Source organism: Cryptomeria japonica, chromosome 10 (genome assembly GCF_030272615.1).
Source record: "Cryptomeria japonica chromosome 10, Sugi_1.0, whole genome shotgun sequence".
Classification (NCBI taxonomy): Eukaryota; Viridiplantae; Streptophyta; class Pinopsida; order Cupressales; family Cupressaceae; genus Cryptomeria; species Cryptomeria japonica.
In genome coordinates, this window is record NC_081414.1 from 447486195 (window position 1) to 447504042 (window position 17848).

Consider the following 17848-nt stretch of genomic DNA (forward strand, 5'->3'; position numbering starts at 1 on the left):
ATACCAATCTTGCAGGCTCAGAATGTGATAGAAGTTAAAGACCACCAAATCAACCATTTTTGTTTCAAATGGTTATTTTAGCCGGGTTATTATGTCCTACAAGCACTGAAACCTCAAAACTGCCACCTACCACCGAAACCCTAAACTAACATGACGCAGAAAGCAGGAAAGAGGGGGGGCCCGTTTGCAATGGGGTGATGTGTGAAAAGGTCACAACACGATAAAATTTTGTTGCCATGGCCAAAAGTAGATGGATTGTGCTCATCTTTGTTGTACGAGGAAAGTTCTTATAGTCAATTCCTTGTATCCCCGAGAACCCTTTAGCCACCAACCATGGTTTATACCCATCAAGTGTACTATCAACTTTGTACTTGACTTTGTAAACCCATTTGCAAGCAATGGGTTTCTTCCTTGGAGTTGGACATAATAACCCGGCCAAAATAACCCTGGACAGAATAACCCGGCCAAAATAACCCAAGGACAAAATAACCCAGGGTCATGATAACTAGAGCCAAAATAACCAATGGTCAGAATAACCCATGGACAAAATATCCCCATAAGAACATAGAGAAAGGAAACTAAAATTTATAAATTACATGTATGTTGCTAAAAAATTTATTAGTCAAATTTTCAATTAAAGTGTCAAATTATGAGCAACGCCTCTTATATAATCTAAAATGATATGGTTGTCATAACCATCAACCAGACCTTTTAGTCTTTCTTTGAGTTCACGGTATTTTTTCCTGCTTGGTTGCCCAATGTATCCAGCCATATATTTCTCTATTTTATTCTCTTGGAGACCCTATTCTTTTTTCACTGCTTTGATGAATTTCCAAACTGAATTGTGTGATACTTGAAGCAATTCACTAAAACCTTTGTGCCATCCCTCACAAGTATTATTGGTTTTGGGAAGACCATCTTGAATAGCTGAATAACAATTCCACATTGTGATTGGAAACTTGGGTGATCGTTTGATGTCTCTTTTGGTTAGTTTGCCAATCCATGTGTCTTCAAAATAATCAATTATGAGTTGCAGAGTCTCCTCATGTTGTGTATAATAAGGAGATTGTAGAAGTGTTTCAAATGCATCAGTTACGTCTATCTGAGGCACGTAAGCTAATGCAGCAAGTTTCTTGATCTCAAATGCAAATACTTCATCGATACTGTAACGTGTTTGTAGACCTTCTTCTTGAACTTTCCTCCACACGCATTGAGAGAAATAGAAAAAACATCCCCGATTAATAACATTTGGGAAATTTATAGAAATAGCTCCCATGAAACCTAATTCAAAATCAATAAGTATATTTTTATCCTGATGGATGGCAAATTTCCCCAAGTGTGAAATTTGATGAAATTTTTATCTGGATTTTTATCCAGATAGGGAATGATTTTCCCCCAAAGTGGATTTTGGACTTAGTGATTAAAAAATAAAGTGAATTTTGGAGTACAAATAAAAATCGATTTTCCCCAGAGGTGTTTTTTGACAAATTTGGTGATTTTTGATTGGGAATTTTATCCCAAAGGAGGTTGATTTTCCCTCAATAAGCTTTAATGACATTTGGAATGAATTTTTATCTAGAATTTTTTAATCCAAATGTGGAGCGATTTTCCCCCAAGTGCCCAAATTGGGTGAATTTTGAAAGATTTTAATGTGAGTGGGGCCAAATTTAATTGTTTTTGCATCGGACAACAATTATTTAATTACCAAAAACAATTATTAAATGATTTGCAACAATTATTAATGATTAAACATTTTCCTATTGCAAATTGATTTTTTCCAGGCAAGTATAAAGCCAAGATTTTTATCCCACATTGCTTGTGTGGTGAAACAAGAAGGTGAAAACTATTGAAATGGTTAGCTAGTTCGGATCATATTTTAATGTTGCCTCGTGGCAATTAAAATATTATCTTATTGTAATAAGGTTAAGCGATTTATGCCTAATAGGGCTGGGCCTAAATGTAACGTGTGGATTAAGCAATTTATGTTTATAGGGATGGGCCCACATGTAACGTGTGGTTAAGCATTTCATAGGGCTGGGCCCCAAACAGGAAACGTGTCACAAGTTGCAAGTTATGTAGGCCCCAAATTGGGCGGCAAAGTGCAAAGTGAAATATGTAAAATAAAGGGAATTGGTTAAGGTCGACTTAGAAGACTTGAACATGAATCTGGTATGTTAGAGAGCGAATCCATTGGACAACTTGTTGGGCTAGGTGGTGCGCTATACTTCAGTGATCTCCCTCTTCAAGTGGTGTCGATATTCTGCTCTCTCTCTGAAGACATACTACAGCTGCATATTCTAGGTTCACTCTGCCCTAGATTGGCACTCAATCAGATAAGTAATCTGATTCATGTAATTTGCTTATAAATAAGGAACTGATCTGAATATTTGTTGTTGGGTTTTTCCTCCAAGAGGGAGGTTTTCTCAGGGTACTTGTGTCTTGTGTTGTGTGCTTTTATTATTATTTATGCTTATTCTCAGTCTTATTATAATTCAAGTAACTAGATTAACATAGGATTGCCTAAAATCAACATGGTATCAGAGCCAAGTTCGAATTAGTGGTAATCAGATTGATTGTGGTTGTTCCTCCTCCTTCCATTTCTGCTCTCATTACTTCATTTGAAATGTTGAACTGTCTCAGGGTTGAAGATAGATTGGATGGTGCATCCAACTTCACGTCATGGAGATTTTGAACCATGCTTGCTTTAAATGGAAGTGATCTTGCAGACTTTGTGGAGAGATCTTCCATTGAACCTGAGGCAGAAGAAGAAAAGACTTCATGGAGGAAGAAAGATTTTCAAGCTCAGAGAATGCTGGTTGACTCCATGAAGGATCATATTGTACCTATCATCTCCAAGCTGAAGACTACCAGCGAAATGTTCAAGACATTGGAAGAGATGTACGAAATCAACAACACCAGTCGTGACCTAGCTTTGAAGCAGCAGCTTCATCACATCAAGATGATGAAAGGTGAATCCGTCATAGCATACTCCATGAGGATTTCTGATTTGAGAGATCAGCTCTCATCCATTGGGAAGGTTGTTGATGACAGTGACTTGACCATGCTTGCCCTCAACGGTCTTCTGGCATCTTGGGAGTCTTATATTCAAGGAATCAGTGCAAGACCAGATCTTCCCAAGTTCGATCGTTTGAGAGCAGATTGCATACAAGAAGAGTCACGATTGATAGCAAGAGGAATTGAGCGTGATCATTATGATGTAGACAATCAAGTCCTTGCTTCGCATATGGTTAAAGGCAAAGGAAGGAAGAGGGATTGAAACAGAGATTCAAATGCTGCCCCTAAGAAAAGGAAGGACTTATCTCACATCCAGTGCTTTAAGTGTGAAAAGTATGGTCATTTTGCTCAGGATTGCAAATTCAGGTCCACTCCTCTTGCTTCCTCTGCAGAAGTTGGCATAGGGACATCTCAGGAGGAGCAAAGGTCAAATGAAGACTTCATTTTCTAAATGGAGGAAATGTTAGAGGGAGCTTGACATCATTAGCTTTAGAGGGAGCTTGTCAAGCTCAGAGGGAGCCAATTTCTTTCAGCTTCAGAGGAAGCCTCATCTTTTATGTAATAGTTTTTTGTTCCACCCTCTACGAGTAGATATGATGGATCCACCCTCTGCGAGTAGGCATGGTGGACCCACCCTCTGCAAGCAGGTATGGTGTGCATCATTGAAGATATTCCACCCTCTGCGAGTAGGCATGGTGGTCCCACCCTCTGCGAGTAGGTATGGTGGGTATCATGGAAGAAATTCCATGATGAGTTCATTCACCCTCTGGGAGTAGCTATGGTGAACGTATCATTCGTTTCATCCATGGGAGTAGCCATGGTGGTAGCCACTTTGAGACTTGATTATTCATTGAATCCTCTCTAGCTAAGAGGGAGTGTTGAAATGGTTAGCTAGTTCGGATCATATTTTAATGTTGCCTTGTGGCAATTAAAATACTATCCTATTGTAATAAGGTTAAGCGATTTATGCCTAATAGGGCTGGGCCTAAATGTAACGTGTGGATTAAGCAATTTATGTTTATAGGGTTGGGCCCAAATGTAACGTGTGGTTAAGCATTTCATAGGGCTGGGCCACAAACAGGAAACGTGTCACAAGTTGCAAGTTATGTAGGCCCCAAATTGGGCGCCAAAGTGCAAAGTGAAATATGTAAAATAAAGGGAATTGGTTAAGGCCAACTTAGAAGACTTGAACATTTCATTCTACACAACAATCATTCTTATCAAGTGCGATCAGCCTTATGCAAGAACAGTCAGCGAATCTGGCATGTTAGAGAGCGAATCCATTGGACAACTTGCTGGGCAAGGTGGTGCGCTATACTTCAGTGATCTCCCTCTTCAAGGGGTGTCAATATTCTACTCTCTCTGAAGACATACTACAGTTGCATATTCTAGGTTCACTCTGCCCTAGATTGGCACTCAATCAGATAAGTAATCTGATTCATGTAATCTGCTTATAAATAAGGGACTGATTTGAATATTTGTTGCTGGGTTTTTCCTCCAAGAGGGACGTTTTCTCAGGGTACTTGTGTCTTGTGTTGTGTGCTTTTATTATTATTTCTGCTTATTCTCAGTCTGATTATAATTCAAGTAACTAGATTAACATCTGATTGCCTAAAATCAACAAAAACATGAATAAGTATGCTTGCCCAGCATTATAATATTATTTTAAGTGCTTATTGTGACAGTCAAGTGCCCGATATAAGTTTTTCCAGCTAGGCGATTTTGGTGAAGTGTCATTTTGACACCATTTTGCAAATTGAAAGTTTTTTTTTTTCTGCCCAATTAGATCTGGGTGCTATCATTGGAGGTCATTGCAGCAAGCTTGGAGGGCAATTTTCTTACCTTAGGCGATTTTTGCTAGGTGATGCCACTTGTGGAATTAGGCGATTTTGCTTGAAGAGGTTAATTCCTCCATATTTTGGCGATTTTTGGTGATGTTATTCAATGCTAAGGGGCTGCCATTGATATCAGACCTTGCTGGGCGCCATTACTGCAAGTAATTTTATTCCATAGTAGGCCGCAAACTTTGTTTTTAGGCTCATTTCTTCATTTCCAGCAGGCACATACTTAGGCCAATTTGCTTAGGGATCATTTTGGGGCCATTCTAGGGTGGTTTGGAGGCATTTTCTGAGTACACCATTGCTGGTGTAAAGTCTGAAACATCATTGTCTTCAGACTTATCCTTCATTTCCAGCCACCTCTCCATTTGGAAATTTTCATTTCGGCAACATTTTTTTGAGCATTTGGTAGAGCTTGCATTGCTGACCTAAGTCTAAAACTAAACTTTCAGATTTGTCTGCAGACTTAGATTTTCGTTACCAGCCCTTTGTTTATGCCAAGATTTGGCAATCTTCACATTTGAGAGGTAAATTCCAGCAAGTGCAAGTGTTTCTACATGGCTGCAACTTCTTTAAGTGACTGATTTATGAGTATTGCAGGTTGTCTTCAGACATTTGGCAGCCATTATTGTGTTTGGAAGGGTGTCTTCAGACAACAAAGAGTGAAAATCAGACTTTTTACACCTTTCCAAAGCATTTCCACATTTTGGTATACACTTTTTGACTTCATTTTTAATAATTTTCTAAGTATACCAGGTGTCTTCAAACTTAACGTTTCATATCAGACCTCATTTAAGTCTGAAAATGAGGGTTTTCTAGGGATTATATGAGGGTTTTTTTAGACCCAATTCATATCAATTTCATTCTATTTTCAGCTTTTGTTGAGGAATATAGATAGAATTCCTGATTTTCATTCCTAATTTTGTCTAAATCGTTAGAAATCAGAACTCATTCAATTCTGAATATAGTTATCAGGATAATTTTTCCAAGTTATTGACTTCTAGCTTCATGCAGGTACCATATATAAATCTGGGATTGAAGTGCAAAAGGAGCAGTTAAAGATTGTTCAAGAGGGATTCTATCTGGATTCCAAATTGTCATCCCGATGGAAAGAGATTACAAATACAAAAATGAATTTCCTGAATATGGAGTGGATGCAACAAGGGATGTTCCGCACAAAGAACCAGATTCCCTCTCCTACCTATGCAAACATCATGAAGAGTGGTATATATCATGCCACTAGATTTCCACAATCCATACAATGCAGCAAGCTTATTCTGAAATATGCAAGACACAATGATCCTCTGATCTTCTCTCCAAGATGATCCGGACTTCCAAAGGGGTAACCATCGCCTACCTTGCTGAGGATGCAATTGCCGAAGTGTTTGGAATTCCCCACAATGCAAACATGATGGATAGGACAAAGGATGAGTATGAAGCGAAGTACAAGTTAAAGGCAGATGCATGTAAAACTGTAGTGAATAAAGAGTGAATGATTGAGCCGAACCTCATCATTCCAAAGCGCCAAAGACACTCATATGCACAGATTTGAAAGAGGAATATCGCGATTTGGTATTCCTACTTAACCGAGTGATGGGGATGCTGCAAGGTGCCTTATTTGAAGGATGGATGTTTTATTTTATCCAAGATTGTATAACAGGAACAATGATCAATTGGTAAAAGATTATCAACAACAATTTGGATTTTCAGTTAAGAAATGTGGAATGAACTAGGTACTAAGTCATTCGCCATGACTTCCTACCTTGTGTATATACTTGCTAGATTTGTCAAACACAAAGGATTGATATGCAAAGGTGAAGTCGAGAATGGACAAGGACAGTATAGAAGCTATGAATGTTATCCACAGTTTGACGTGCATAGGATTGAAGACTACAGAAGGGTGAATGATGCATTCACCATGTATATTACAAGGATGTTGCAAGGCGGAATCCACAAGAGGTTGTCCAAAGAGGCAACGAAGTTAGTTGAACAATATGGATCGTGGTACGTATAGTTTCCAACTTTCACATACCTAAGGATTCAGGGATTCAGATCCTAACCATACAAGCTTCCTAGGTATCCTACAGACAGAATGATCCTACTTGAGGTGGTGAGACAACTTCTAGAATTTGATTCCATCCAAAAGGCGAAGCATAGAACAAAGATGACTTTTCCTATTTCCAGAGGAAAAACTTTGGAAGTGTGCCACCCTGCTGCCGCAACTAGTACAGTGATTGATGAACTTGCATTCTATCGCCTTGGAACTTACAAGAGCAGAGACAGATTCGATCTGCATAAGAATGTTGAAAGGATGAAGGGAGACAAATTCATATACAAGGTTGACATTGAAGATTACTAGGCCAACCTAATGGATGAACAAGTAGTTAAGAGGAGAATGTGGTACAGGATGTCAGTAGACTTCATGAGCAAATGTGAACTCTTTCTCATTCCTGATCAGATATGGGATGATAGTGATCATACTCATCTGCAATATGAAAGTGAAATGAAGAAATCTATCCCATTACGTAGTTGGTCAGAGCCAGAAGTAACAGATTTGAATGTGCTTATGAGATATGTCATGGATTTCTCCAGAGAGTTGATAGACAAGCAGATGAACAGATTGATAGATATGGGCGTTGTCTTTAAATACGAGAAGATGAAACAAGCAAAATCATCTCTTGAGGATGATCAGAGAACAGTTAGTGATGTGAAGATTCCTACAAATGAGGAGAGTGAAGCTCCTAAACGTAAAAAGAATACGCTTCGAGAATCCAAGACGAAGGAAAAGGAGATAGTTAGCCAACTATCAAAGAAGAAGAAACAAGAGCCTAACAATCCTTTGTTTCCCCTTAGTTCCTCACCAATTAAGGAGATCAATATACCAAAACAGAATAAGGAATTTGAACAATTCTCCAATACAGTGATTTTTTACCAAAGAACACTCAAGAGTTGCATGCTACAGCACAATCTACCCCACCTGATGAAGATGATAAGCAGACGGGATCTCCTATTGTCCTATTGCAAGCTAGCTTGGGTAAAAATGTTTATGATTTGACTAAGGACAAGGAGGAGGATGATGATGTTATCTCGGCATTGAGGGAACTTGATCAAGAAATGTGTCTCGATGATGGAATGGAAATGTCTACCATTCCCGATTGGTTGATGAAGAGCATGGAGAAAAGTAAGAGAATGGTAGAGACCCAGTCTATTGATGATATTGATGACAACTTAGCCAAGAGTAACAAGGAGATGAAACAGGAATGAGAACTGCACAGGTGGCTATCCCAATTGGTGATGTGACTCGAGATGACGCTACTCCTATGGATTTCCAGATCACTTTAGTTGCCCTTCGACAAACTACAAAAGACCAAGAATTCCTCAATGCGAGGTTAGATAGGGAGATTGAGAAGAAAAAAAGTACAAAGAGGAGAATATCAAGCTCAAAGAGTATATATTACAGGGATAAGGCGTGAGGATCCTTCCTTTGTCTCCCCTATTGCAGTGATTGTGGACTTCATTTTAATCATGAGGCAGCAAGAGATACACTTGCGGAGTCGGAGAAATGGACAGAAGATGTGAAGAGACGGGCGAATAATTTCCTTACTCAATTTGTCCAGGCATTTGACTGGACAATGGCGCTCATATTCAAGATACAGTATTTGGAGGGAGTTTGGGACAATTCCAACCTATTCAGGAGAAGACCATTCCCCGCCTCAGAGTGTTGAAGAGAATTTCGATGTCCACATTGATTCAGGAGAGAGTTGTGCAAGTAGGAGATAGATACGATTTCCATGGTTGGTATTGTTCATTGGCCATGAGGAAATCCACTTATGAACATGCACGGAAGGATTGTGCAGCAATGGAAGGATCGATTCAGGAGATACAATTGAGGATCCTTACATCTATTGAAGAATTGTTAGGGGTAGATGTCAGTGCTACCAGCGGTCTACACTTAAAAGAATTGAAAGATAAGATGAAGTTCATGTACTTCAGCCAATTGGATTCCTTATAGAAGAATCAGATTGATGATTTGGTTTTCTTGTTGATTCATGTCCATAATTCACAGAAGCTCATGCCAGATTGGGAGAATACTTTTGATGCCTGTTCCAATCGTTGGATGTGATTCATGTGCAGCAAGATGATTTGCCCAGCATTACCATGGATGAGTTAGATTCAGTATTGGTTAGATCCCTGGAATATGTTGTAAGAGAGAGGAATGCAGGTCGGAATCTCCTAGAAGATTTACTACTTGACGACTAGGCATCATTCCATTGGATCATATGTTGGTGGCTTTATTTTTATGTAAACCCTAATTAGGGCAACAACTTTAGCTCTATGTTGGCATGATCATGGCCCTTGATTCCAAATGTATTTCGGCCATTCATTTCTTTTGAGGCTATATATAAACCCCATTGCCTCTGATTTGTATTAGATATTTTTGAGAATTGTCGGTTATATGTTGCAAATTTGAATATAAGTCATTGTTCAAATTGATGTTGATTTTGTTCAAGTATTGTATGCATTTGTGGTTCTCATTGCCTCCAAGTTAGATTAGAATTTTAGATTAGAATTTGTTTCAAGTATTTTAGATTGAATGAAGGAATTTGTTGAATGCATTTGTGTGGAATCCATCTAATCCATACTACTAGCCTCCTGTTGATTTTAAATGTGCCTTGTGTCGTCAGCTGGAATTTTATGTCAACTTAACTTCAATTGTTATACGTCCATTGTTATGCGTTGCCTTGAATGGTACAGTGTTTGATGGTAATGATTTGAACATCTATGAAATATACCTTACATGATTGCACTAAGCTTGTGTCAAATTGTTCGTTTTGATGGTGAGACCTTGCCTAGTAGGAATTTGTAATGTCCCCTTTCTTATTATATATGAAGTAAGAACATTTAACTCATAAGAATCAATTGCAAGAGACTTCTTTCCTCAATTTCATTATAAATACTTGTAGATATGGATAATCAATGCAATAATGATTTGACACACAATGGTTTACATTCACAATATGATAGAGTGGGAAATTAATATCAAAGCTATCCCCGGTTTAGCAGTTAAGTGTATGCAAAATAATCTTGATCAACAGATAGATATATATATAAACAATTGATTATCTCTGTCCTTCCTAGTATATTTGATCATGTCCCTGCAAGATGATTTCTGTTCTGCAACTCCGTTGTGTTGTGATATTTTGCTCTCCCTGATTCTGAAACTGCATTCTTACAACAATGAGCAATGGTGCTATTTGTGATTTAGTCTTTGAAGTATGCAACCTGTTGCTTCTAATGGCTTCTTTGGCTTCTGCAGTCTAAACACTGTGTCTGATAAGTTTTCCTATAAACTCCTGCATATTTTATCCTTCAACAGGTGAGTAGACCTCTCCTTCTCACTTGGCTGTCAAAAGCTTAACTGAGCACTCCCTATCCCATTCCTTCCATCCCCTTTCGTCCTTCCTACTTGGTCAATTTTTATAGCCTGAAGCCTCCATGAAGGGAAGCATCTCTTTGAAGAGTGACAACCCTTCCAAAGGACACCAACTTTAATTTATAACTTTTCTTTAAACTAATCGCTGTCTTTGTTGTTCTTTATATTAGCGCTGCCTTTAACATGAATATACAAATCACTGCTTATGGCTGTTTGTGTATACTAATCTCTGTCTTTATTTACTCATTATCTTCTCTTAATCATAATCGATGCCTCTTAGTTTCCCTTTGTCTGATATACAAATCATTGGATTTAAGCTGCCCATCATAATCTTTATTTTACTATCACAATCGCTGGCCATATTGCATGGGCTTCTCTAAACAATGTTTAGCTGCTGTCCTAAGGTGGCAAAACTATTGTTTTGGATGGCTGCTTATTATAATAAACCTTATTTGTGTTTATTAATATACACTACTTAATCGCTATTTATTCTAGAAGCAACTCGCCGTCTTTAAGAGGATAATGATCGCTGTCTTCAGTACTGTATGGATCAACGGATATTTCTCTGACATAGCATTTGTTTTATCATGCCTTCTCTTACATTAATTTCTCTGTCTTAACAAATCGGCTAGCATCTATTCAAATAGCACTATTTCATTCAGTTTTCATTTTATTTGTTCTAAACAATGCCAAGTAATTATTTATTCATATTCTTTGTATTGCTGTTGTAAGTGCAGCCCTTTGAAATGTAATCACGTCCTTTCAAGATGATGCAAATCGCTGACTCCGTAATGTTAACCATTGCATTATTTATTTTCATAATATTTCTCCTTAATCGCTGGTTTATGATGGCTTATGGAAATGTTGTATCTTCTTAATAAGGCGCTGACTTGTCTGTTTTATTTGATTGATTAACTGATATCTTTCTTTATGAGATCACATTAGTCGTTGCTTCTTCCTTTTTGAATTCCCCTTTCTTGCATTCGCACCTCAACAATGGTTAATGTACCTTCCCCTTGTTCCTTGAAGTCGGCTGTAAGTCTTTTCTTGTAATATCAATATCGACCATTAATGATTCCATCAAACTAATCTACTGATCATTGCATTGGTTGTTTGTTTAATATAACAAATCTTTTTAACTTGTCTTTGATACATAATCACCCATATTCTTCATTGTCCTTCATTGTATGGGCTTTAAACACTATATTATTTATAAAGATAATACAAGGAGCTTTCTTAATATTAACAATACTGGACGGGGTCTTGTTTGGGGACATCACAGGAGAGACCTTGCCTAGTAGGATTTCATTGAATCATTCACCCTTTTCTTGCATTCTAGGATTTCGAATAGAATTCCTAAACCCTATTCCTTTTGTTCCTTTTTTTAAAAATCTTGTTAGATTAGATCAAGAGCTCAAAGTGCAAAATCATGAGTTATCGGCATACCTATTCCAATTCCAAATCCATGAAAGATTCCCAAATTGAACAATTATATAAGTCCCCAAGTAAAAATAGCAATTCACATCAAGCCATTGAGTTACCCACATGTCAAGAACTGATCGTAGAAACCTTGGAATCGTCTTAGTTTATCAAATATTTAGCATCTGAGGTGATTTTGTTCAAGAGAGAGTAAAATACTTTGGTATTTTATTCTATTTTCGTATGTGCATAAAACACACATCAACTGGTCGGAAAGTCCATTAAATGGGTATTAAAAGTGCCTTCCCCCATGGGGACTTAGACGAAGAAGTGTACATGACTCAGACAAGTAGCATCCAAATATGCCAAGAGTTTGCTCGACAAGTAGAGGATGATAGATTGCAAAATCTCGTCTGCACCCATGGAGAAAGTGCTGAAGCTTTTAGCCAAAACAGACTTAAGATAATGAGACAACATTTAGGCAACTAATTGGCAGCCTTATCTATCTTAGAGCCACTAGACCTGATTTCAGCTATGTTGTGAGTTATATTTCAATATTTATAACAGCATCAAAGGCAAAATATTGGGTTGCAGCAAAATGGGTGCTGAGATATGTGAAAGAGATGCTTGACTTTGGCATTTGGAAGATCCGAAGCTGGTTGGGTTAAAATATTCGAATTGATCAAGTTTTGTTGATGATAGGAAATCCATTTCTGCATATGTTTTCAACTTTGTTATGAGTGAAGTCCCATGGACCAACAAGAAGCAGCAAGCAATAGCTCTTTCCTTGATAGAAGCAAAGTATCGAGTAACAACCAAAGCAGCATGTGAGGCAGTATGGCTTCGGAGGATGTTTTCAGACATGCACGTCTCAAGCAAGGCCTTCACCCTTGTTTTGTGACAATCAAGGGTTGCTAAAGCTTGCCAAGAATCTAGTCTTCCACGAGTGTACCAAACATGCGAAGATTCATTTTCATTTCATACGACAATTTGTAGATGATGGATCAATGATGTTGCAGTAATGTCCAATTGAGAACCAAACTATAAACATTCTTACCAATTACTTGAGCCTTGACAAATTTGTAAAATTTTGGTATAAACTTTGTGTATTTAATAATTGACCATTAAGGGAGGGTATTAAATTAATATTATAAAATTAGTTTATAATGGTCAATTAAGTCGTTAGGATAGACTTTGTGTAGTATCCCTTCTAAAATAGAACTTAATAATAAATAATAATACAATTAAAATATTAAAATATATAAATATGTATCAATAATTTAATGTTCATTCAAATTAAAGATTTGAATGAACTAATTTCATTAAATAACATCTTATATAAACTGATTTCATTAAATTATATTATTAAATATTTAAATCACACTATGTTAAATATCCATTATAGTAGTGTTAATAAAGATGATGATAATTCCTAATATTAATGAAAACCTGATAGAAAGGTAATCAGTCTAATCACGCCTTACTAATTGTTAATATCCTTGGGAGTTTGACCGATTCATTGTCAAAGGGCATGAGTTGCCAAGGGTGTGTCTCTACCAAAGGATTGCAAGCCTTGAGGAGTTTATAAACGCTGCAATCTCCCTTGGCAAGAGAGGGGAGGATATAGGGAGGTTTGGAAAGAAAAAGAATCTATATGGTATTCTGGCATGACAGCAAAACTGGCACATATACTGCCAGTTAAGAATAATAATTTCTGATCATAATATATAAAATAAATATAACGAACACGGTGGGGCATATGCAAGGGGTATATCATCAGAATAAATCAGAACTGTTATTATGTTACAGGCAGTAACGTCCCATATATGCTAATATAGGAAGCCCGATAACATTCTTTCGCAGAATTTAATAGTGATAAAAATATAGACAATAATAATAATAATATAATTATAATTATTATAATGTTTTATAAGAACTGCATCTGCAGTAATATACAATGATAATATCTGAGAATAAATAATGTGTATATATATATATATTGTTGAACAGACAAATAAATATTAGAATATGTGTATAAATAATAAATATTAGAATATAAATCAGATAGAATCCTTAAGTTAATATCAGAAAGAAGAATATGTTTTTCGGTTACGTCTTCAGTATTTAAGAAGTTGGGAAATGAGATGCTTCCAAAGAGGGGCAGTCTAAATCCAATCAATAGGATGATTCCCAAGAGAGGGTGGGGATCAGCGACCCATAAACCTTGAGGGTATAGACCCAAGATAAGTAAGGGCTTGGATCTATAAACTTTGAGGGAACTTATTGTATTTTGGTCTCTAAGCGCTTTGGTAACATACACATCCTCTTCTTTCTTAAAACTGAAGTAGTAACAAAGGTTGACACTTGCATCAAGAATTATGATTGATAAAATTAATTATCTAGTATGATAGAATTAATTATCTATTGTGGTAGATGAACAATTTACTTAGTAGCAAATTGATTGATTGAACTATGGAATATCACCGATTCGATTCATGTTAAGTTAGATTTGTCTCCTAATCAACTTAGTTTAAGTCATAAAGTATATTAAACTAGCTTAATTATGGTTAAAACAAGCCTAAACCTAGTAGGGGACATTACACTGTGGGAATATTCTTTTATTCATTTTAGATAAGTTCTTATCCTCTGCTTTCTTGGTTGTCAATCTTATCCTTATCAGATAGATCTTTGTAAGTATTATTTAAGGAGGCTTTCACTCCTTAGTAAATATCGAAAATCTTGATAATCATTTTTTGTGTCATACTTTCTGTAATATATAACATTATCAACTAACCATTGTATTTGCATGATGATGCAATTTTGCACTCTATTTGTATTCAAGTCAAATAGAAAATGATTCCCCAACATTTATAGACTCATTTGATACATTCTACAATTTTCTTAATAAATTTAAGTATTTGTTTTAAGATGTAAGTTTTCTTGAATAGGAAACTTTCGGTTTGCCAAGTCCGAGTCAAGTCTTAAGCATGAATATTATTTTACATACCATTATTCATCTAGAAGGATCTCACTTCTAGAACCTGCCAATGAAAATGCAATAGTATAACTTCCATAACCTCCAAACAGCATGATGATTGAAGAGGTTCGTTATAATCCAATCATATAGTTATGAAGAAATTAACCACCAAAGATGACAAGGAATAAAGTGATAACAACAAAATGTGGACCCAAATAGAAGGACAAAATGCCTCCACCTCCTAGTCCTTCAAGAGCCCCTTAGAACATCAAAAGGGAAAAAAAAACAAAGAAAATATTTATAAAGAAGATCACCCTCATTATATCACTAGTTTTGTTATTGCAAAACCAAAGAAACCTAGGATTTCTATTTGTGTTTCCAAGTTTCAAGGGCAAATCATCCCATCAATGGATCAAGTGTTCTTGCGAGCTGCTTTGCAAAGGAGAAATAAGATCCATAAATTCATTCCAACCCTAATGGATCCAATGTATATCAATTAGGAACCTATGAAGCAATGTCAACAACTATAATGACCACTCCACTTGGACATTATAAAAGTACAAAGAAACATGCTATTTTTTAACTTTTAAGAGCTCCAAAATGTAACTAGCATTTCAATTCAATATATAAGCTAAGTGCATTCCTTAAATATGCTCAAATAGAGTTACTTCCTTGTGTACAAGATATGCAAATGGCTCTAACCAATTTATTCATTCAACCAAAATAAAGAGGCATAACAGCACACAATACATATCCCTATAGCATCCTCCATAGACCATACATAAATAAATAACATCTTCCCATTTAGTATAAATGTTATAATATAGCAATAGCTTAGGTTTCAATAATGACATAATTAATAATTAGTGCCAACCCATAAGCATAAATACATAATAATCATATACAAACATGCCTAAACATACAATCCTGAGCCTCAAGGGTACCTGGGGTAAGAATTTATGTGTTTGTTCCTACTCCCAGCAGATTACAACCACAAATTTCCCCCTTGGAAACCCCCCTGACTACTCGTGAGTTAAGACTAACATGCTTTAACTAGAGCTTTGCAAACTACACCCCATACCAAGATTTCCTCGATGAAAAGACAATTTATAAAGATGCTACTAATAACTATATGTGTGTGTACAACAGCTTATGTTAAGATCTCAACTCTTCAAGATAATCAAATAATCATGGATTTCTTGCCTAATGTTTGAATTTCTACCAATAAAGGAAATGCACATGGATCCTTGCAAGGAATAGCAAGACTTGTCTAAATGCATTATCCACACATTTTTTTTACATCCATAAATTCAATGAAAGCAATCATATAATTGGATCCAATTGAGCATGTATATAAAGCAAGTTGTGTTCTAGTGCATTAAACTCAGTGCATGCATTTGTACACCTCCTGTTCTTTGCTAACTTTCATTTTGTGAAACACTAAGTGCACACAGGTAGCTCCCGAATTTCTTACAATTGATCTCCTACAAAGAAAGGAGAACCAAAGATAAAAGGAATTTATTTAAGAGAAAAGTAAGCAAGATGATATCTTTTGATGCAGAAAAGGCATAAACCAGCATCATCAACTACCTCAAAAATGAAATTAGGAACCCTTTTGTAAGAAGCTAGCTACAAAGAATATGGGATTTGCCAAAAATCATGGATGATGTGGAAGCGGGAGGCATACAAAGGCTTATGGACATTTTCCTATATACCAAGCAATGAAACAAGCAAAGGTCTGTATTTGTCATGTCACAAAGGATCTATTGTGGAAATATGCACTCAAATGCAATAGCACCTTTCATGTTTAATGAGGTCAACAATCACATGGAGATGATCATAAGATCCTAGCAATATGAATCTGTGTTCCTTGACTACATGATTCTCTCAGTTGTATGGATTTATTGAGGAATAATGGAATTGTAGCATGATAAAGGCTCATACTGTCATTTTAAGTAACCAAGAAAATCCGAATCAGTTCTACAAGTAGCTCCAGTGATGGTGAACCCCCGTTGCAAGACAACTCAAAAGACAATAAAACTATAATTAAAAAAAAGAAATGACCGAGAGTAAAAGATTTATACTATGATTGTATGAAATGACACACTCAGACTCTAAAGTTGGTAAGTATTTTACTATTTTTTAATATGTTAAACTCTATGGAATTTCCCAAGGATGTGGTATTTTTCAGTTGGGAGGGAGGATACAGGATTTTGGGGGGCAAGGAGGTGGAATGCAGCTATAAATATTTTCTATCAATAGTTTTGTTGTTTTACATAATCAAGCAAAGACTTCGTTTTAGAGAAATTAAAGCAAAGATTTATCTAGGATGAACAAAAGGTATGTGACTTTTAGAGAGAATTTCCTTGACTGTAGCATAAAACCTTTTTTTTTTTTTTTTGAAATGTAGCATGAAACCCTGTAGCAAGGACATGATTATTTGGTATAAAATTGTACGATTTGATGGTAACTTTCCAGTAGCTCATCTATGAGCTTAGGATCTCTATTTATTGATTGAAATGAGAACAGATTTTTACCACATGCTTCTAATTAAAAATTCATTTCTTAAAACTTTTTTCATTTCACAACTCAGAAAATCTAAAAATTTCAAAATCTTGAAATTTATTGACTTCATTTCAGATTCATCTGGTCTCATAAGAAGTTTCTAGGGAAGGACCCTATTCACTCCAAGAATTCTCCATCTGAACTCTCTTAGACTTTGGTCATTCTCCTATGGAAAACATCCCAACTTGTGTTGCTCCTTGTGTGATAATGAATGAAGTCATTGGTCTTCCTCCTCCAGCCCAAATGATATATACAAACACCAGCCCGGATATGTAACCTTGGTCTAAAGCTTTAGTTTCCAAAAACTGACTTATTGCGTTCATTGAGGGATTTCACATGATTGACAACCTCTTTCAGGTTCATACACTCTAGTTATCTTTTCATCATTATAGTGCTATTTAATTTATACAGCCCTTGAATAATTTACACACTCCCAGTTCTTCTTCTTCTAACTTGTAGAAACGTCTTTTGACCTACTACATTAACTCATGGACAATATTACAGATTCTTTTCTCTTCTTTGCCAAATATTTAGATTTCATTTTTCAGAAATCCTAAGATTCCTAACAATATAAGGCTTGTTTGAGAAAATATAAGGCTT

At 36.2% G+C, this 17848-nt stretch overlaps 1 protein-coding gene across 7 annotated transcripts in view; it reads right to left on the reverse strand.

Moving 5' to 3' along the window:
• LOC131067540 (probable histone-arginine methyltransferase CARM1) overlaps positions 1-17848 on the reverse strand; it is a 253344-nt gene that overhangs the window by 193282 nt on the left and 42214 nt on the right. The gene's annotated exons all lie outside the window — the stretch shown is intronic.